This window comes from Arvicanthis niloticus, chromosome 13 (assembly GCF_011762505.2).
Source record: "Arvicanthis niloticus isolate mArvNil1 chromosome 13, mArvNil1.pat.X, whole genome shotgun sequence".
Lineage (NCBI taxonomy): Eukaryota > Metazoa > Chordata > Mammalia > Rodentia > Muridae > Arvicanthis > Arvicanthis niloticus.
In genome coordinates, this window is record NC_047670.1 from 59,406,857 (window position 1) to 59,429,212 (window position 22,356).

Consider the following 22,356-nt stretch of genomic DNA (forward strand, 5'->3'; position numbering starts at 1 on the left):
CTGCAGACACACAGCTGAAAGGCTGCTTTCAAGGACTTTCCATTCTAGGAGAGGGGGAGGGAAAGTGCATCTCAATAGCTGCTCCTCTCATCATGCTCCAGAACTCACAGCCGTGGCTGCATGTCCTGGACTCAGTTAGCCAGCCCTTCCCCCCCCCCCCAACCCCCGCACATAAAGAAAGCCCAAACCAAACCCAGCAAGTGGGACAACAGTCAAGACTCAGAGGTTCAAACGCAGAGGTCATGTAGAGCAAGAAGGGTTTGCACAGACTCCTTCCTCACCAAGCCTTAACCCTTCCCTTCTTCAGATCCCAGCATGCTGCACGGCAGCTGCCGTTGCATCTCAGACCCTAAGTGTCGAGGAGGGATTCCCCAACTGGAAGGAGACCAGGCGGTTGTCTTCCTGATGCAAGAGGAGCACTTCCTGGAGAGAGACACCTGGGCCTGGTGGGTTCCAGTCCTCCCACTGGGTACTGGGGACACTTGGGAAGTCAGCCATGCTTTCCCTTGGTCCTTTAAATGTGTGTGACATTTAAATAGCATCTAAGCACCAAAAGAAGGGGGCCCAGTTGATCTCCCCAACTGCTGAGTTCTTGATGGGAGGCCACAAGTCAGGACAGCCAGTGTCCAGTCCAGGTTAAGTCTTGTGTTCAGGCTGCTCCTACCAATGGGCACACTTTGGGGACTCAAAGCACTGAATTTGGCCTCTGGAGACTATCATCAGGACCACATCCCTTCAGTGGCTCTGAGGGAGACGTCTCTTAGGTCCTCTGTCAGCTACTCGAGACACCCCCAGTCTAGCCCATCATAGCCCCTCCTCTCTGTTGTGTTGTTCTCCTCTATGTGGGTCCCTGGTGATAGCCTTGGTCCCAGTGTGTTGATCTGAGCCAGAAGTCCCATCTCAAAATCCCTGGGCACAGTCACTAAGTCCCTTCCACCATGAGGACTATGTCAGGTCACAGGGACTGAAATGAGAAACATCTCTGGGAGAAGATATGACAGCCTGGAACGGAGTGTGGCCTAGCAAGTCTCCCACACTGCTGAGCTTGTCTCCCTGACCTCAGCACACGCCAGTCCACAGGCTTACAACCACCTCACAGAGGACCAAAGGCCTCACTGGCCAGATGGGGTAATAACAGACCCCCCAGAACACTCTCCACCCCTGAGGCTGTGGAGGAAGTAAGGAGAAGGATGTTTTGCACATGAGTTACGGTACACCACACAAGGCTCAGGAGGTAGAGTTCCAGGCCAGTCACAACTATGTAGTCTCTCTCTGTCTCTGTCTCTGTCTCTGTCTCTCTGTCTCTCTCTCTTTCTCTCTCTCTCTCTCTCTCTCACACACACACAGACAGAGAAAGAGACAGGCAGAGAGAGACAGAGAGTCACAATATATTTCCTTCACACACAGGCAATGAACAAACTTAAAGACTTCTCCATTCCTCAACCATCCAATAAACAGAAGAAAATAAACTGCTAAGATCCACAGATGCTGTTGCCTCTTCCAAGGAACAAAGCCTGTGGATCAGAGTGAATGGACCCCTAAGGAAGGAACTATACTTGGCCGAAGGACCTGCACTGTGTGCTGCTTACACTAAGAGTAAAGTAAGAAATAGAGCAGACACGCGGGGCTCTGGTGCAGCTTGGTGGGTAGCGTTTGCCTAGCATGAGCAAGGCCCTGAGTTCTATCCCCAGTGCAACATAACCCTGGTGTGGTGGCACACACACAATTCCAGCCATGGGGAGATGGAGTCAGGAAAGCTGCAAGTTCAAGATCACCCTCAGTTATGTAAGGAGCTGAGTCGAGCCTGGGATGCAGAATAGGGTCTCAAAAAAGTAAATAAATAGCCAAATGCACATCTGTAATTCCAGCACTTGAAAGCAAGTGCACATCTGTAATTCCAGCACTTGAAAGACAGACCCAGGAGGAGCTCTGTAAGTCCGAAGCCACCCTACAGGCCCAGTCAGGGCGATATAGTGAGATTTTGTCTCAAAAAAAGAACAACAAAAATAAAACAAAATGAAATAAACAAACCGAGAAGAATAAACAGAGCCGCATTAATATACTACAGTGTCCTCCTGAAGCACCGGTGAGGAGGGGGAGAGGTGACTCTCATGGTGGATAAAGATGGAAATGGCAAAGCCACCTGGAACACAGTTGGGTGTCTCCTCACACCCTTAGCATACACACACTACAGAACCCAGCAGTCCTACTCCTGGGCCCGTTCCCAGACAAATGAAAACATATGTTCACACGAAAACCTATATGTTTTGCACTAGAAACTAGAAACAATCCAGCTGTCCTTCAGCAAGGGATTGGCTACATACACTGTGCGTGCCCATCCCTTGGAAGGCAATTCCAAAATCAAGAGAAGAGGCAGGATTTTGATACCTGAACCCCGTTGGAAGGAAGGCAAAGAAGACTGCTGACTCAGCAACCTCACACGTGTTGGATGGAGCGTTTTCTTTTACAGTTTTATTTGTATCGCAGTGGAGGAGGACAAGCCAGAGCCAAGGCCCACGTGTGGAGGATTACCTTTGAGGAAGTGGACTCTCTCCTTCCATTTTATTTCAAGGCCGAGTCTCTCTTGTGTCTGCCCCAAGGCTGTAGTACTCCAGGTTAGCTGGCCTGTGAATTTACTGTTGGCTGTGTGAGTGTTGGGGTTGCAGATCCATCCTGACTCCGTGCCTGAGGATAGAACTCAGGTCTGCAGGCTTGTGCGGCGAGCGCTGGTGAGCCATCTCCCTGACCCAGTATGTAGCATCTCTGAGATGACAAGTTTTGGAAATGGAGAAAAGGAAAGAGACAAGGATGTAAGACAACACAGGGTGTCAGTATGGTGACCAACTAAACACATGCGCCACCACAGCCCAGCCTATTTGTTTATTTGTTTAACTGGGTCTCATGTAACCTACCTGGCCTTGAATTTTGTAGCCAAAAATGACCTCTAACTCTTAATCCTCCTGCCTCTAATTCCCAAGTGCTGAGATTACGTAAAGGTGTGTACCAACATGCCCAGTTAATCTCTCTCTTTTTTTAAAAATTTATTTCATATATGTGAGTACACTGTCACTGTCTTCAGACACACCAGAAAAGGGCATCAGATCCCATTATAGATGGTTGTGAGCCACCATGTGGTTGCTGGGAATTGAACTCAGGACCTCCGGAAGAGCAGATGGTGCTCTTAACCACTGAGCCATCTTTCCTGCCCCTCTTTTTTTTTTTTTTTTTTTTTTTTTAACATTTATTTTTAACATGGTGCCCTGGTGGAGGTCAAAAGATAACTTATAAGGTTGGTTCTCTTTTTCTACTATGTGGGTCTTAAGGCTCAACCTCAGGGCCATCAGGCAGGATGCCGCCTTCACTGTTGAGCCGCGGTACCAGCTCTGTATTCTTTTTTCTAATATTTCTTTGTTTTTATTTTTTATGTATATGACTGTTTTGCCCATGTGTATACGTGTGCACCACACGTGTGCCTGGAGAAGAAGCCATCAGACCCTCCTGGAACTGAAGTACCATCAGTTGTGAGCCTCTGTGTGGGTGCTTGTAACGGAACCCAGGTCTTCTGCAAGAGCAGCCAGTGCTGTTAACTGCTGAGCCGTCGTCTCCCTAGGCCCCTGTATTATTTCTTATAACTTCATGTTATATCTGCAATATGCTCAAAATTTAAGAAAATTTAACTTGAGCCAGGCCTTTAATCCAAGCACTTTGAAGGCAAAGGCAGGCAGATCTCTGTGAGTTTCTGGCCAGGGCTGCTAGAGAGTTCCACGCCAGTCAGGGCTATGTAAGGAAAGGAAAAGGGACGTTTAATTTAAAAATGAGATGGTGGGCGTATGTGGTCACACACCAGAGGCCTACTGGATGGTCCAGTGCCACCATAACCTTCTGCTTTCATGTTCCTCTAACACCTCAGGGACCCCAGCTAGCACCCTTCAAACAATCAGCTCAGACTAGATGCCTCATGAGAACATGCTAACCCCAGGTTTTGGTGCAGCCTGCCCTCTGCCGGGTATACCTTCCCTCAGGGAGTCTGCCTCATTCCTGGACTGTATGGACCCCTGGCTCTCCTCTGGATTTGACTGGGTCAACTCCCCTGGGTGGTGGAGTGTAGCCACCAGGAGGGCTGACACCTTAACTGTCATCAGTGAACACTACTTCTGAGCCTAAACATTTTCACTTCAGATGAGCAAATGATGGGAGAAAAAAGGTGTGTGTGTGTGTGAGTGTGGACACAGATCGGCACAACTGCATTCTAGAACTTTCAAACCATCTGTATACACACACGCACGCAGACATACACACACACATATACAATTACCAGCGATGGTCATCTGCACTGAGTCTCATGCTAGGAAGCCTGGAGCCTGGATAGGCTTCCTGCCTGGGAAGTCCTGGTCCTGGAATGACCTTTTCACCTCTTGCCACCGCATCAGAAAAGGAGAGTGGGAGTCGGGTGAATTTGGGTGTTAGACATGTATTGGTCTGAGCATTGGATATTCCCACAAGATTAGTTCTTCAGCTGCAAACTGGGAATGACACAGAGCTCTGGCCCACCAGAAACTGAGCTGGGCCCCGGGGTTGGAGGTGGGGACAAGATAGTGTTTCTCTTCTAACCAAGGGGATATTGGTGCAGCTCAGGTCGCTACAAGCTTTAAGAATCTTAGCCGGGATATTGGCGAATTTCCCAGAGATTCGGGACAAGAACTGAGTCTGTCAGATTTTTTTTTCTCATACCTGAAAGCTTTCGGTGGGCATTTAAGGACCACCAAGGGATTTGTTCTGGGAGTTCTGGCCCAAGGGTGACTCCAGGAGCCTCCTACAGGGAGGGTGGGACATACAGCTTGCGCAATGCACGCAGTAGTATACAAGGAGGGGTCGCGCTGCCGAGATGATGGGCGTGTCCGCAGCCCCTCGAGCCTCCCAATTCTGCTAGCTGGAGACAGAGCCTCTGCGGGCTGGGCGGGGTCTCGCAGGGGCACTGGCTCCGCGGGCGTGGTCTCTGGTGGGCGTGGCCTCCGCAATCCCTCCCCCAGGCTGTCCAAGCTCTGCGCGGTGGAGGCGGCTGCGGCGGCTGCACGGGGACCGAGGTGAGCTGCGATCGGTTCTCGAGGCGGGGCGGGAGGGAGGGTCCCGGGCTCGGAAGAGGGGGCTGCACACGCTTTCGCAGTAGGCGAGACCCGGGCGGCGCCGCGAGTGCATGTGTGCGTGTGTGCGTGAGTGCCGCCGAGCGTCCGGAGGTGGGATAGGGGTGGGGGCGACCTCTAGGCAGAAACGGCCCTTAGAGGAGTATGCATCTCCGTCAGCCTCCCGGGATATTCCTGGTTCGTCCCTCAGAGGCCCCTGCCCCGCCCCCTTCTCTTGGTGTCTGAGTTTCTCTCCATCTCTGTGGGTGGGTCTCGCTGGGATCAGTCCAGCCTTCTGTCCAGCCGCCTGGCCATCCTATCACCCTCCCTCCATCATGATCCTCCTCAATGCCTCCTCATTATCGAAGTCTGCCCCTCCCTCTCCATCATCCCCCTTAATAGAGCAAACAAAGATGGTTGAGGGAGGGGGACCCTTGTTTCCAAGCTGTTCCTGGCTCAGACTGTGTCCCCCACACCCTCTGGCCTCTGGCCTCTGCCCTGGGCCTTCAGTCACCTCCTGGCATGGAGCTGGATGAGAGCAGGAGACTCATCCCACACAGGTAGAGGCCCCAGGGTGGGAGCACTTAAGGATCTGTCACTCTCCCTGCCCATTGACAGGTAGGGCCGGACACCTGGGAGATTAGCCCGGCCAGGGTCTGAGCCAGTGACCAAATCACATGATTCCTCCATGCCTTCCCATATGAGCAGCAGAGCCTAATGCTTTCCAAGATTCCCTTTGCCAGAGCCAGGGTGAGAAGAAAGCACAGAATTGCTGGAGGGTCTCTGGCCTTGCAGGCCCCAGAAGGCAAACTCCCTCCTGTCTCCTGAGCCTCCATATCCCTGTCAGGCATGAGTAGGAGTGACACTGTGAGGGGCTGTGGAGACTGTGACTTGACAAGGAAGTGGAGGGACTGGGGATATGCTTGGCTGAGAGAGTGGTTGCACCTGCCTCATGTCCAGGATCCCAAAGGCCTTGGGCCTATTTCCTGGCCTGCATTCAGAGAAGCCCCATCTCCCTGTGGCCACTTGCCAGGGCTCACCCTAAAGAATCTCTCCTAGGAGAGGCTAGGAGCTGTCCTAGTCAGATCACTGGGCATCCTCTTTGAAGATGCTTGATTCATAGGATGCAGGCTCTTGGGCTGCTTCTGGGGCCCTAGGCATATGCATTTGTCTCGCAGTCCCTCAGCTCTGTTCTGGCGCATGTTCAGGTGTGAGCCTCACTGAGAGAAGGCTGGCTAACAATGGTTCACCTTCAAGAAAGGTCCCAAGGCTTGGCTGTGTTTCTGAATTAGCCATTGCTCTCTGTGAACCTGAGTCCCCTTGCCAGAGGTTATGATCTCCTGAGTGGTCCTCTTGCCGAGTCTAGTATCCATGGCTCTTTGTTGAATTGTAGGTCACAGGTTGCTATGAAGCCAAGTCTGCCTGAACCAACTCCAAGGCCCAATGCTGAGTGAGTGAGTGAGTGAGTGGCTCTAGGGGAGTCTCTGATCCTTGGTCCCTCAGCTAAAAACTAAGAGTTGGCATTTCTGCCCATACTGGGTACCCCAGGAGGATCTACCGATGTACACAGAATGAGGCTGTAGCAGCCCCGGGGTGGGTGGCATTTGTTTTCGGGATAACTGTGTTAATGGAGGATGATGGGGACAGTTGTATTTCCTCACCAGCAGGGAAAGTGTTTGTGCAGTCGCTGCTTGGCAAATGGCTTTTGTTTCTAATGGATAGCTTGAATGGCCTGGGCTGCCTGGGTGGAAATGCCTGGGGAGGAAGAGCGGCCACTCTGTGTGATGCCAGCTTCTGTGAGCAAGGAAGGGCCTGGAGGGGTGGCAGGAGAGCTGCCTAGAGAACTCCCCCATCCAGTCAGGGAGTCAGACCCGGGCCCTCTCTAGATACCCACATTCAGCGCACTCCTGTCCTCACAGAACACACATAAGACCCCCATGGAAAGACAGGAAAGTGATTCTTAACCACTTTCCCCAGCCTGCAGATGGCTGTAGGGACGGGGGTGGGGGTGGGGGGGTTGGGACTGAGACCTCACAGAGGGAGCCAGGCACATGTGACAAGTGGATGGAGAGATGGAGGTCCAGATGAGGGTGACAGTGGTCCCCTGGGTTACACAACAGGGCCTGGGGATCCTGCCGTGTAGTAGAGGACACAGGGACCAGTCACTCCCCCATTTAGAGGCAGGAGAGAGAAAGCAGAGGCTTGCCAAGAATGAGGTGGTGGCTCCTTAAAGACAATGTAACAATGTTCTCTTTTAACCACATTCCTCTTTATGTCTCAAAACTGGATCTGGATGGGGGACTTTCTAAGAGACAGTATCTCCGCTGGTATCAGCTCAATTAGTGGAATGCCTTGCCTCGAGTTCACAAGGTCCTGGGTTCGAGCCTCAGCACCACATAAATTAGGCACGATGGTGCATACTTGTAATCCCGGCACTGAGGATGGGGAGGCAGAATGATCGGAACTCCAAGGTCATTTTCAGCTCTGTAGTGAGTTTCAGACCAGACTGAGCTAGAGACTCAGACCTTGTCTCAAGAGGGGGAATGGGATGATGGAGACATTTCATTGTTTTCCATGCTGGCCTTGAACTCCGGGGCTCGGCGTTGGAGTGCTAGGCCGCCCATGCACACCACCGCAGCCAGAACAGACAGTGACTTGAGAGTTTTGGAGTCATGTTTTTAGGGATCTTGGGAAACCTAAACTCGGCAGCTTTATAGTCACTGCTGTCCTCTGCCTTCAGACCCTCAGGCCCAGGAAGAGAAGCCTATGAGATGAGGGCACAAGGGGAAACCCAGAGCCACCTGCTCCAGAAAGCCGCCTGACCCCTGTGAGCAATGATTCTCTCCTCTGCTTCATGACAGTGGGAACAGACAGTGTGGGGCTAAGTAGAGCCTCTGGCCCGGCTGCCAGGGTTCTAATCTGTGCGCCTTTGCTAGCCCAGCGGCCTTGGCAAATTTCCCAGCCTCTAGCTGCCTCCTGCTTTGTCTATCAGATGATGAAAATGGTCACCGCATGCCTTATGTGTCATCGTGAGAATTAGAGGGTAGCCCCAGCCAGGGGGGTTCTCTGCTGGTGAGGTAGAAGGAGGACTCTGGGAGTGGGATTGGGGTGACCCTGTTGTAGTGAAGCCATCTTACAGAACTGTGAGGTTGGGCTCTTGTGGCAGTGTAGACTCCAGGGAAGCCATCCAGGCCCAAGCTGTTGTGTCATTGTAGTGGCATCAGCACTGAGGTGACTGAAGGGATCCAGGTGAGGAAGGAACAGGTACACCCACTCAGTAGAGTGCAAGGAACCTTTAGCGATCCTGTGCCATCTGTAACCACCCCAGAAGAGAGGGGCCTTACTGCCTTGAGCCTACTGACATCTCTGTATTGGCACATGTGGAGAGAGGACAGGGCAAGGCTCCTTATTAGAAGATGGTTCCACAGGCATGCAGAGACCTTGCTCCGCTTGGTCCTCCTCCAAAGCCTGGCTCACCCTAAATGAACAGGTACCCCTGTGTCTTGATCATCTCCTCTAGGCTAGGCCCTGTGGGAGCTTCCCTGGCCTCTGTCTACTCTCCCAGCAGCCCAGGAGGTTATTGTGGTTGTGCCCAGTTAGCATATGGGTAGACTGAGGCCCAGGACCAGCAAGAAAAAGGGCCAGGGCTCAGACCTGGGTCTCTGTAGTCAGCCACTTGACACTTGCCATATTGGTTTGCTTGAAGATAAGGACAAGAAGCCTTACCATCAGAGGCTACCATGTGGGCTCCCTGGATCCTGGCATCAGTTGCGGGCATTTATTTTTTTCTAGAAGGTTCTCAGAGTTTGCTTGCTGGACTGGTTGGCGGCTGTCATAAAATTTTAAAATCATTTTGTCCAGCAGAATGAATGAACCTGCACTCAGAGAACAGTCCCAGAGGAAGACACAAGAGCGCACCCAGCCTGGAAGACAGTCCCCTTAGCTTTAGATTCGAGTTCCAGGCCTGGTTCCACCCTGGACACCCTCTTTGAGTTTGAGAAGTTCTTACTGGCTATGCCTCTGTTTTCTCCGTGTAAAACAAGCTTTCTACCCTGTGTGGCTGCAGAGAGTGTGGTGGAAACAGCTTGCAGTACTGACAGCCAGCATAACCGGTCTTGGCTGTAGGAACACTTTAGAAAGGCAAATCACAGGCACACCGACCTGCCTCCATGTTGCCCTCTGTAGATCCTACAAGGTTGTACTATAGTGACCCATTGTACAGATGAACACGGGGCAGTGAGGTCAGTATCTACATCCAGGGTCAGGTAGCCATGTGACAGTCTGACTCAGATGAACCGAAAGCCACCCACCACGGCTACCTCTTAGAGAGACATGGCGCCTGCTCAAGTATTCCAGTTGGGAGGGAGCTGACTCCCCTAAGATTGTCAGTCTAGGACTTGGATAGTGGTGGTCACAGCTGTGACTGTACCAGGAGGAGATAGAACATGGCTCTGGTCCTGGTGTGTGGGCGGGGCCGGGGAGGCTCCTCCCACTTGTGTCATTCACAGCTGTATCCATCCTGCCTCTCTTCAGCTAGGCCTGAGACAGAGGGAGATGCCAACAAGGAGAGTTAGTAGGATGTGCTCACGGACCCTCTGGTGGGCCAGTCCTTTGTCACCCGTGACACCAGCCTAGTCATGCTGCACAAGGCCTGGAAGGAGACTCCAGCCCCATTTGCTCACACCCTCAGACCAGTGCCATTATTGTGAGAGTTTGGGTTTTGTTTTCAGAACTGGGTCTTACTCTGTAACCCAGGCTGGCCTGGAACTCACTATATAACCCAAGCTGACCTCAATGTCTCAGCAATCCTCCTGCCTCAGACTCTCATGTGGTCGAATTATGGGTGAGCACTACCATGCCCATCTTCTGGTCCCTCCCTCCCTTCCTTTCTTTCTTTCTTTTTTCCCTTCTTTTCTTTGTCTGTCTGTCTCTTTTTCCAGATAAGATTTCTCTGTGCAGCCCTGGCTGTCCTGGAACTCTTTCTCTGTAGACCTGTCCTTGAACTCAGAAATCCACCTGCCTCTGCATCCCAAGTGCTGGGACTAAAGGCATGTGCCACCACTGCCTAGCATGGCCTTTTCCCCTCAATAAATCCTGGAGAGGGGTGGTGTCTACAGTGCCCAGCCCACATAGGTCACCAGGCGACACCTAAGTGTGTGTCCCGCTTTTTCAGATGGTGTCATTCCAGCTTCTTCCCTGTCTTTAGACAATACCCAGCTCCCAGCTCATACCATGCCTGAGTTCTTATCCAGGCAACACCCTGCATCAAGCACATCCTGTATGTCACACACCCCTTTGTAGGGTCCCCATGTCACAGAGATGTGACAGTCCTCTGCATCTCAGGCTCTGCCTAATGAGAACCCAGAACACTGCATCTCAGAGGCCTTGGGAGGAGTGAGCTGGGATGTCATGGAAGGTGCCTGCTGTCACCCTGAATTATACTGGCTATAGCCTTTCTAACGTACTTGTCCCTGCAAGAAGGGACTGGGTCTTACATTCTGTGACCACCCAACTCAATGCAGTTTCCCAGCTGGAGTGAGCCTCCGTGTGGACAAGGCCACACTGCATTCAAACAACCTCATCTTGTCTCCCATCACTGGGGAACCTTAAGTCCATTGTAGAGCCAGGTTCCAAAATAGGCTTTCCCAGGATTACATGACAAGAAGGGACATCCAGGAAGGCTTCCTGAAGGAGGTGGCTGGCACTGAGTCAGCAGGATGGCAGGGTTGAGTCTGGCTCAACCTAGGTAGAGTGAAGAAGGGGGGGCTTCATGTGAGGGGCGTGGCCAAACCTACCATCAGCACGGTTAAGTGGGGTATAGACATTGTGGGGTTGGTTGTGTGCTGAACTGTGCTGAGATGCCCTGAAGTCATCTTGGGTCAGAAGTGACAGGAGCTGTCCAGTCACACTCCCTGACACCGGCTATCCGAACCACTTCAGGCCTGGACAGGAAGGGGTGTACTTTAGGCTTCAAGGCTACGAGCAACCGCCTGGGACCTGCTCCGTAAGCATGATAAAATATTTATCAGGAACCAAGCAGCTGGGCTTCCCTGCGCAGACTGCCATGGGCAGCTCCCACCGAAGCTGGCTGCACCCTCGCCAAGTTCCGCTGAGTCACAGCCTGCGAGCCCTCTGCCCAGCCCGCCTGCTTGCTGTCCTGTGGCCACGTGAATTCCTCATAATATGTAAGCCATTGGGTAGCCCCACGACCAGGGCACCAAGCACAGTGAATGCTGAGCCAACATCAGACCTCTCTGGACTGTGCAGGCCTTGGCCAAGGTCACAGGTAGACAGGCCGAGGATACCCCTTCCCTCGCCCACCCTGCAGCCTCTGGCTCCTGAGCAAGGTAGGTTTTCTGCCTCTTTAGCATGGGGACACTGAGTCTGAGTGGAGGTAGGATGGGTCAGGTCTCTCAAGAGCTGGTGGTCAGAGGAGTTTTGACATTTGTCTGACCCTGAGTCGGTCTCTGAGAAGTCTGAGTACTGGGACTTTACGTTTGAATCAGCAACAACAAAAACAGCGGCAGATGGTACCTTCCTTCTGCTGCTCGGGGTGCGAGAGCGCAGGCTGCTGAGTCTTTTGCTCATCCATTCATAAAACAGTCTGTCTGCCCTGGCCGGCAGTCTAGCTTCTGTCATATGTGTGTGCGCTGTGCTGTGTGACCTTGGGTAGGTTGCTCCACCTCTCTGATGCTCATAACTCCTTCATGTCCTTCATGTCTTTTATATCCCTGAGGCCGGCTGGGCCCCAATGGGCATTTGGAAAGGCTGCATTTTCCAGAAAAGCCCTGGCACAGCCTGAAGTAGGCTTGCCAGGTGGTAGACCAGAGGCTTGAGGACAGAACTCGCTGGGCCGGATGTAAGTGTCTCTGAGGTTGTCAAGTTCCCTGGGGAAAATCTGTGGTCCCTGGAACTGCTGCCACAACATCTGGGGATAGACCAGGGCCACACCAGCCACTAGCGGGGACCCAGTGGGCTGCCAAACCAGGGCCACACCCCAGTTCTGGCCAGGCCATCATGCCTCTGGCTGCCTTTGGTGTCTGCTAACCCCATTCCTGCCTGCTCAGTTGCCCCTTGTAGGCCTCCTCCTGCAGCTGCAGCTTCTTGCTGCTCCTCCTTCAGAAGGGACCTGTGTCTTCAAGCTCCTGTGGGAAGTTGTTCTGTTCTGCAGGGCTTTTCTGGCTATCTGTGCACAGACAGACAGACAGTCACACACACACACACACACACACACACACACACACACACACTCCCAGCCATGTGTCCCAGTGCCTTCCCATGTCAGCCATGGAGTCCTTCTCCTGGCCCCGAAAAGTGCTTGCAACAGCACTTCTGTGCCTGCTCAGGACTCTGTGTGAAAGCTCCTGCATCTTAGAAGTTCATCAGGGGTGCCTAAAGTGTCTGTTAGGTGAAGACAGGGAGTGCAAGTGGCAGATGTCCAGTGAACCCTGTCTTGTCTGTCTGTCTGTCTGTCTGTGCAGATCTCAGCAAATAGCCTCTGTTTGCCTGGCTTTCAAAGGCAGTGGAAGATGGGGGACTGGGGGAGGATAAAGGCATCTGGGCCTGGCAGACAAGTAGGGCCCAGGGCAGGAGACACCTTGCCTTAAGTCCAGGGGGCAGGCCCAGTGTTGTCCACTCTAAGAAGCAGGCAGAGAACCGGAAGGCTGGGCTGTCACACTGCTAATAGTGGCTGACACATATGCACAGCCAGGCGTGGAAAAGGATGACATGGGAATGCTCTGATGGGGCTAAAGCTTTCTCTGGAGGTTCCTTTCTCTTTTATCTTCTGCTTTTGAAAAGCATTCTAAGGTTCCTTCAGTGACTTTGTATGCATTGAAAGTCCTGTGACAAACCTTGAATTCAGTGGCCACAAGGTCATTTGGGGACACAACCTGATGAGACTCTGGCTGACCACAGTCTGATGGCAGAGGCCGGCAAGCCCGTCTGTTAGGTTAGGTTCACCAGACACAGCCTGACAGGAGAAGCTGGGCAGACAGTCTGATGGAGGAAGCTACCCACCAGGCAATCTGATAAGGGAGGTTTGTTGATAGTCTGACGGAGCCTAATGGCTTGCCAATGTGTCCCTGCTGGTGAATTCCTCGAGCAACAATCCGCAGAGCTGGGCATTCCTCCCAGCATTCACATAAGGGACTTGTGCCTGTCACTTCTAGGTGTCTAATATTTGAGAGGTACACAGCTGAGAGCCAGCTCCCCTCCAGTCAGGCTCCCAGGAGCCTTGTGCTTTGCAGAACACACACGCAGTAGGTATGGGATGCTCTGTTTGCAGCTCTGGGGAGGCGAGGGCCTGATTTAGCTAGCCTGCTTCAGCAATAGAGCCCGTGGGGCGAACTCCAGGAACACTGAGCTGCTTGGGGGAGAGCACTGAGCTGTGCAGTCAAATGTAATGGCAATAGCAGGCATTTGGCCAGAAGGTGGCAGCCTAGTGCAAGGTGTGTAACCGCCTGCCCTCCCCAGCCCTCTCCAGACACTCTGATAAAGTGGGTCAGGGCAGAGGATGAGAGGCAGCAAAATGGAGACCACCTCGCTGTGGTTACTGAGCAGCCCCATCTGGTCCAGGTGGGGTTGTGCTTTTCTTCACTTGGCAGCTCTGGGCCTCAGAATTACCCGGCCTCTGGTCTTTGGAGGCCAGCATGTACAGCACAGGAGACCCACTGAGGGCCACTGCCTTTAGAACCTACCTTCTAAGCTGGAGCCTGGCTCCTCTCGTGGGGGAGTGGCACTACTGGATTCCCACAGCATCTGAGCAGTAGTGGCAGGTATACCCAAGTGAGTGTGCCTCATGGAGATGTACTCCAAGTGGGGGAAATAAGGGCAATGTAGCACTGAGCGCCCTGGCGTGCCACCCTGGGATGCCATCCTCAGAGCAAGCACCCTAGAGATACCACCCTGAGACTGAGCAACATGGGGCTTTACCCTCAGAGTGAATTCTATAGGTCTCCACTGTCAGTGAACACCATGTGAGTTCCACCCTTTGAGTGAGCACCGAGGGGGCTTTACCCTTAGAGGGAGCACCATAGGGCTGCACCCTCAGAGGGTGAACCATGGGGATTTCACCCTCAGAGTGGACATTTTAGGGGTTCCACCCTCGAGGGAGCACTGTGGGAACCCCACCCTCACAGGAAGTACTTGGGGGTCTCCACTCTCAGAATGAACACTGTAGGGGTTCCACCCTCAGAGGGCGCACCATGGGGCTCCACCCTCAGAGGGAGCACTGTAGGGCTGAACATAGAAGCATTTCCTGAAATACTTTCTCAGAAGAGCAGGAAAGGTAGCACCGGCCAAGATGTCCGGGGGACAAGGAGCAAAGCACATCCCGTGGAGGGAGGGCAGTGAAGGGGAGAGAAGGCCATGTGACCAGTGACCAAGAGGACAAAGAAGAGTCATATGACAGTGGAGACAAGTGGAGAAGGGTTTTGGCATGAAGAAGTCCTGCCCTGCAGGGAGCAGAGTAGACCCTGGCCATTTATAACCCATCTCAGCATCCAGGAGCCCCAGCCCAAGATTCTGGCAAAGCCGGTGGGGAGGAGGAATGAAGAGGGTGGAATTAGGTCAAGGAGTCAGAGGGCTTCTGCCAGAAGGGAGCCTGACATCTGGGCAAGCTGGAGCCAGCGGTAACAGAGGTAGGCAGGTTAGCTGCAATGTGTGCCAAGGTGCATGAGTTCACACACACACACACACACACACACACACACACACACACACACACAGTAAACCAAGGTAATAAAAATGTTTACGTTAGGATGAGCTAAGGACAAGGCTTACCCACATTGACCCCAGGCTGAGTCCTTCTCTCCTTGGAATCCCAGGACTCTCCAAGGAGGCCCAGCTGGCCTGGGCAGAATGGAAAGCATGGTCTAGACAAGAGTAGAAGGATCTGGAAAAAGGCCCTCAGCTCAGTATTTCCACGCTGGGCTTAGACTCACAGGGTTAAAATTGCCAGGACAGGCTTAGGAAATGATTGTGGCTCACCTGATACCACTTGAGACAAGAGAAGTCCTGAGTTTGAAGCCTCCCAGCCAGGGCTACATATTGAGTTCCAGCCTAGCCCGGGCTACACTGTGAGACCATGTTTCATTTTTAAAAAATTTATCTTACTTTTATTTATGTGTGTAAGAGCATGTGTTTGCAGGTGTTCACAGAGGCCAATAGGGGGGCTCTGATCCCCTAGACTTACAGTCAGTTATAAGTTGTTTGTCCGCCCCCCCCATGTGGGTGCTGAACTATCTTTTACAAGATCATTGAGAACTCTTAACTGCTGAGCCTTCTTTCTAGCTCCCCTGCAAAACGATGTAAACACATACCTAATTAAGCAGTCCTGGCCAAGGTGTAGCCTGGGTGACCCCTGTCCAGGTTCTATTTGGCAGGGAGGTCCCAAGTTATTCCCGCTACGTGGGCACTGATCTGATTCCCATAAGACAATCCCATAAGACACTCCCAGTCCAGCATGTAGCCTGGCCACTCTAGAAGAGTGTTGGGGGGCGGGGTACCCTGTCCCTTGTATCTCGGCAGTTCACCATTGCTTGGGGTTGTTTCTGTCCCTTGTCATAAAGATTTTTGTCTCTCAGTGTTGTTGGGATCCAACGTGACTGCAGGCTTAGGACAATGATTGGAGACCTGTAGGGCCTTTCAGGGTCTGGAACAGGACATTGTAAAAGTTGACTACATCTGCCTTGGTTGTTCGTTGTGCCTTTAGCCTTGAAAGATGCTAAGGGAACAGGTAAAGCTTTTAGACAGACAACCCTTGAGTGACTGATATGTCTAACCACAGAGGTAAGAGCAGGTGACCCAGAGTGAAGGAAACAGACAAAATGAATCGAGGCACGCTGTGCTTTCAGTTTGCCTTTAAATGCCTTGGTTGGACCAGAGAGAGCCTGTGTGGTACGCTTTTCATCCAACGTAGCTTTCAGGTGCGAAGACACTTTCCTGACATCAATGGTTATGCTCAAAACAGAACCAAAACAAAAACATAGCCACGGAGAGGTGGAGCCAAAGAGAGATCACCAGGCTGTGCCTTGACCAGGACTGATTAACTATCAAATTGTTTTGCAGGACAGAGCCTGGAAAATGCTAGGTGGGAAGCAGGAGTGATTCTGAGGGCCCAGAAGGATGGAGACCAGGGCCTGGAGGGCTAAAGGGAGGAAGCAGAACCCAGAGAATGGAGGCTGGGCCCTGCTTGGGGTCCTGAATGCGGGGCTTTGGAATTTGGAGTTTTTCAGAGACACAGCACCTAATCTGAGGACTAGGCAGGCAGGGCAGGGACCCATTTGGAGGGGACCAGGGATCAAAGCCAGTGGCAGGGAGGAGTTGAGCCCAGAGGTGTTGCTGTTCCCTATAAAAGCTCTGGGGAGCAGTAGAGAGCCAGGGCCCCCCAGAGCCCCACCCACATTGCCCAGGCAGCAGTGGTAGGCCCAGCTGTCCTCAGATGAGTTCCAGTCTTGCTACCTGATATTAGAGAAGCTGGAGACAGGAATTGCAGAGTCAGTCCTGGCCCCGCCTCTCACCAGCCTGTGATCCGGTTGTGACGTCAGGATTTGGAACCTTAGCTGGGCCTCAGTGGCCTGGGCTGGATATAGCAGGTATCTGGTAAATGTTGGTGCTTCTCCTGATCTTGATGCCTGGGTCCGATGGGGGCCTCACCCTCCAGGGAGTCTCTCCTTCACGGAGATTTTGAAGGAGCCACGTTTTGATTCCTGGGTTTGTCCCCGCCCCTCTTTACCATGTGACATGACCCTTGCCCCAGCTCAGGGATATTTGATCAGAAGAGTTTTCCTCAGATAATAATTTCTTGGGTGTAGAAGTCCAGTCTTACTACCTGGTATTAGGGAAGCTTGGGTGGATACCACCCTCAAAAGCAGTACCCTTCTCTGGGAGGCCCTGGCTGGCTCTTTGGGCTTCAACCAGGAAGTAAAGGTTACGGGCCAAGAGTTGGTTCTCCCCGTTCCTATCGCCCACGTTGGCTCTGGATCCCTGACAGGCAACAGCTCTTCCTCCCTGGCAGGGCTAGGTGCAAGGTTCAGACAGCAGAAGAGTAAATGAACTCTCTCCATTCAGATCTTCTACCACGCCTGTGCACTCTGTCTGGGCTGTTCTTGGGTCGCACCAGCAGGAGCTGATTCCAAAGTCACTCATTCTTTCCAAGAACGCTTCTAAGGGAAAGCTACTGTCCATGAGGAGAGCACAGAGCAGGAAGGCAAGCTGGCAACCTGCAGGTCACTGCTGCTGGTGTGTGGGCCTTCATCCACAGAGTGGGGATGAGCCTCACAGGCACCCACATGAAACAGGAGCTGAGGCTGCAATGCCTTTGGCAGGGCTGGATCTCCTTAAGGGAATCCAAGTACCAACTCTGCCACTCCAAGTTTCAGCTCCAAAGGGAACCTCACTGTCCCCGGGCACTGAGTGATAACAGATCAGCACCAAGGTTCTAAAACTGTCCCGAAGAACCTTTGGAAACTGATGTCTAAGACCTGCACAGATGGGAAACTTTTGGAGGGAGAGTCTCTTGGGGTCCCATGGATGAGGTGAGGTTGTTGGAGACAAGGGATCTCTGCTGGTCAGAATTCCACAGCAGTCAGAAGTATAGGAGGGGAGGATTTAACACAGGGATCAGGACTAGCTGGAGGGGGGTTGTCCCGTGTCAGGAAGACCTGAGGGAAGGTAGCATGAAGTGAAGAGGCAGATGCCATAGTGTGTTGCGTCTCACACTGATAGACACCTGTCCTGCCCCAAGTGCTGACTGGTCAGCTGGCCTTGCAGTGCAGGAAGAAGAGCCCTCCAAGGCCCTAGCCTAGTCTTGCCCTATGGTGACAGGCTCACCCAGCTTCTGCATCCCAGCCTCAATGTCCTTTCCACTGTCCTCTATAATAGGAGCAGTTGCCAAGCTCCTGGTGTGACCCCATGACCTTGTGATTGTCCTGGTCCACTCTCCTCTGCACACCAAGGAAGGGATGAGACATGGCCCAGGGGCACAGGCCAGAGAGACAGAGCGAGGCACATGCCTGAGCTACCTACTAGTCCTTTCCTGGGTATCTGGGACCCCAGGGTAAGGAGTCTACACACCAACTGTGCCACAGGCTGCTAGAGATATGATGCCAGTCAGCTTTGGGGAACTGCCAGACCTTGCCAACAGGGAGCATAATGGCCTCTTCTGGAGTAGATGACCCTTGGGAGGAGAGCCTAGGGAGAGTGCATTGTGGCTGGTAGGTGACAGTGAGTGGGCTGGAGCTGCTTCTCTTCTGATCATCATCAGGAGGGCAGGCTCCAGCTAGAGCCCTGCCACTAACCCGTTCTGATTTTGAACATGTGCCCCAGCCTCCCTTATCCCCTGTTTCTCTGTTGTAACATGAGACCCCCTCACCTCCAGGGAGCACCACAGCCTTGGGAGCACCACAGCCTTGGGAGCACCAGATGGGGTAGTATGTTTAAGCCCTGCCTCTCTGCCCTGTTTCTTGTCCTTCCCACCCCAGGCAAGGATCCCTTCTTCACTCCGCAATCCTTCAAATAAGTTCTCTGTCCCCTTTGATTGACATGGGAAAAGAGAGGGTGAAGCCACATTGTGATCTCGACTAGACATCAGGGGTTGGGGGTTGAGAGTACTGTGCCCTGAAAATGAACCACCTGGACCCAGCCCCTCCGTACTTTCATACCCCATGAGTCAGAGAGGACTGTGGGGGGGGTGTAGTCACCACTCCCCAAGGGCTTCAGTTTCTATCTTTATTGACCCTCAAATTCCGAGATGCTGCTCATCTTCCAGATGTGTTCACTGAGTCCCTTAGAGGTCAGCTGACCTGGTAACAAAACCAGATGGACCTCCATCCTGGCTGCTCACTTAGAGCTCACTCCAAGAAGGATGGTCCCAATGCTCTTTGAGTCTCCCTTGGTGGCCAGTATCCTGCCTCAAGTCTCTTGCTGGCCAGGTGGGGGTTCGATGAAACCTGGGTCCTGTGGGAGAAGATTGTGGTTCTGAGATAGAAACAAACACTGGCAGCTTGGGGGATGCTCGAATGAGTCCACTTGTCTCCCTTGTCCTTAGCGAATAATCTTAGACACAGGTGATTCTCTCTAAGACCACTTCTAAAACAACTGTTCAATCCTTGATCCAGGGACCAAACCCAGAGATGCCCATCAGTGACCAGAGGACCCAGCGGGGCACACAAAGCCCCTACACCTGCTTATGGGGGTCATAACTGTACCAAGAAATGTCTAGGAATTCTTCCAAACAATGGCTGTTCTCTTTTGGTTTGTTGGGATTTCTGACACTTCATGTCACAGGAACAAATAGGAGTGCTGCTCCCCAGCTCCTCAGTTGTCTTCGCTGAGAAATCAATCGGAACAGCTTGGTTTCTTCCCAGACTCTGCCTTGGATTTCTGGACCCAGAGAGCTCTGCCCTTTGTTGCCTACCACCAACACTCACACCCAGCAGCACCCAGCAGCCTACCACCAGCCCCAACACCCGGCGGCATGGCACCCCCGCGTCTCTGTCGCACTTCTACATTGGGCTGTGGGTGTAGCCAGTGTTCGTCTGTGCTGGGGCGGGGACAGCTCATTTCTTCACTCTCTGGAGATGTTGTCTTTTTTTTTTTTTTTTTTTTTTTTTTTCTTTTCCTTTCTTTGAGACACGGTCTATAATTGAGACAGAGTCTATAATTCGCTATGGGGCCCAGGCTGGCTGCAAACTCAAGGCAATATCCTCCTGTCTCAACCTTCCAACAACCCAGATTACAAACAAGCACCCCTACACTTGGCCCTAGAGATGTCTCATAGCCACACGCCCCACTCTGGATATTATTTGTTCTGCTTTTAGCCCCTTCCTTCCATAGGAGCCCCCTGCAGCTCCCTTCTTCCTTCCTTTCCTGCGTCGTCTCCCTCACCTACCAGCCTTCTCTCTTCCTCTGGTTGCTCAGACTGCCTCCCTGTGCCCATCCGGCCACTCCTGCCAGACGGGCAGCCAGGGGTCAGTTCTGCCCCTTGTCCTGCCCAACTGTGCTGGATACAGGGTCAGGCCTCTCTGAGGGGCCAAGGGTTTTGCTGCAGTGACACCGGTGGCTGAGAAATGGCAGCCTCATGTCTCTAATGTCGGCATCTTAGTTTTCACCAATATGACCTAAAATATGAGATGGATAGATCTAGCTATTCCTATGGCGTAGCTGCTGTGTGCTATGCATAGGAGATGTAGGTATGAATAAGTTCTGGCTCCTGGCTCCGATAGACAATGTAAGGAAAGCCAGATTAAGACTAAACAAGGACAGGGGCAATCAGAGAAGCAGGAGATGACCCTTCAACTTTGATCTCTACTGAATGGTGTTCTGCAGAGCAGGAAGGCGTGCAGGTTTTGAAAGCATCTCAAGGACTGGGTGCCTTGGGCTTGCTCTTTGGCACAGTGAGAACTCAGGAGGGCAGTGTGTGTCATGGCCAGCTCCAGCTATTATTTGTGAGGGCAACGGGTATCACTCAGAGAGAGTGGTCAGAAAGGGTCTGTAGTCCAGGTTAGAGTGCTAAGGATCGAGGATGGGGCCACGGTGGGTAGAGTCAAGAGGAGGGTCTAGTACATGTATCCGTCCTTTCTTATTTAAAATTTTGATTGTGTGTACGAGTGTGTGTATCTGAATGTGGGCTTGTGGATTTCTGTGCAGTGCTCAAAAAGTCCAGAAGAGTGTTCTGGATTCCCAGAGCTGGAGTTACAGGTAGTCTGTGAACTGCCATATGCTAGTGTCTCCTCTGTGAGAGCAGTACAAAGCCATCCCTCCAGCCTGAGGGTTAAGGTTGCGATTTTATGTTGGTGGGCATTCATACCTATCCTGACGCACATAGAGTTTATAGGCAGGAACTGGACATACCTGATGCAGAATGAAAAACCCCAGGGCCTAGACTGGGTGTCCTGAAGGGATAGAGAGAAACCAAGGATTTGTGGCCTTCACTTTCCACACAGGAAACAAGCCTTTGAGAAGTGACTCACCCAATGCTACAGCTGCTCCAGGGGTGGAGAGCACCCAGCCAGGACTTCCAAGGCTAGTAATACGGAACAGTGACAGCATCCTTCCCCCCACCCCTGGCCATACTGATCACCACTGCACCCCAGCATTGGCTGGTGGGTCAGTAAATCACTTTGGATTTTCATCTAGGTATTTTTAAGATAGGAAATCCGTGTCCAGCTGTGACAGTGTCCTGTGTGTGTTAGTATGGCTGGAAAATGTCCAAGCTGGCTTCCTCCTGCTTCCTTGAGCAGAGCTCCTAGTCAGTATGACCGGTGTTCCATCGTTGGTTAAGCCTTGTACATCGATCTGAGTGAGTGATCTCTACACCCCCACCTGAATGCCGCATCCTCCCAGACCTGGGTTCTTTGGCATGGTTTAGAAAGCTGGTGCCTACCATTGTCACCTCCACCCTTGCTAGGAGACTGATGAATTCATCTGCTGTTGACCCCTAAGTCAGGTCCTCACTATGGCCCTTGACTGAAGGAGGCAGGGGGAGCCCAGTCCTTCCCTGGCTGCCATTTCACTGTAGGTTGAGTGGCCTTCGGCTCTGTGAGAGTTCTTGTGAACAAGGCGTTGTCTGTTTGATCACCGCCTCCTAAGACAGGCATGTGGTGTCCAGTACACAGTAGCTGCTTAGGAAATGCTGATGATTGGAGTTGAACCGTGAGTCTGCTCTCCTGCGAAGTCACCTGGGGCTGTGCTTGGAAGTGGCAGGCAAGTGGGAGTGGGACTCCCAGATCTTGGTTGAAGGAGGCTGTGTGTCAGGGACTGGGGCACTGTGTGTTCATGAGCCTTGGTCCAGCTTGCCATGTTCTGGTGGCAGAACCCTAGAGAGATTATTTTGCCCTGGGTGCCCTACAACATCCCCAACAGGTAGAATTAATATTTATCTCAATGCCCCAGGGCTGTCCTGTCCTAGGATCATTTTGCCTTGTGCCTAAGTCACAAGGATTGAGGAGACACTCTGACTTCTACCATATAAGGGGATCTAAGAGTCAGGGGTTATGTCCTCTGTTCCTTCAACGCTCAGTGCAACAACCCCTCTGGCCAGTCAATCATTCAAGGTACCTGCCTGAGAGGACCCTAGTCCCTGGCCCCTCCCCCGAGAAAAGGCTCTAGGACAGCCTTGTTCAGGCTAGATTCAGGTGGGGTGGGACCGATGGCTGAGGCACCCGGCTGAAAGCTTTGATCCGCAGTGGGAGGAGCTTGTGTCCACGTGAAGGGGTCTGGATGGATCTCTGTG

General features: G+C 52.5%; 1 protein-coding gene across 2 annotated transcripts in view; it reads left to right on the forward strand.

The window, feature by feature from the left end:
* The first annotated feature begins 5,039 nt into the window (after nucleotides 1-5,039).
* Nucleotides 5,040-22,356, forward strand: part of Prr5 (proline rich 5) — a 39,622-nt gene continuing 22,305 nt past the window's right edge. The window contains exon 1 of one of the 2 annotated variants that reach the window (XM_076911787.1): nucleotides 5,040-5,084. The gene's annotated coding sequence lies outside the window, so the exon portion shown is untranslated. Of the gene's footprint in view, nucleotides 5,085-11,256; nucleotides 11,468-22,356 lie in introns of those variants that run through there. The other variant, XM_076911788.1, reaches the window with a different exon arrangement.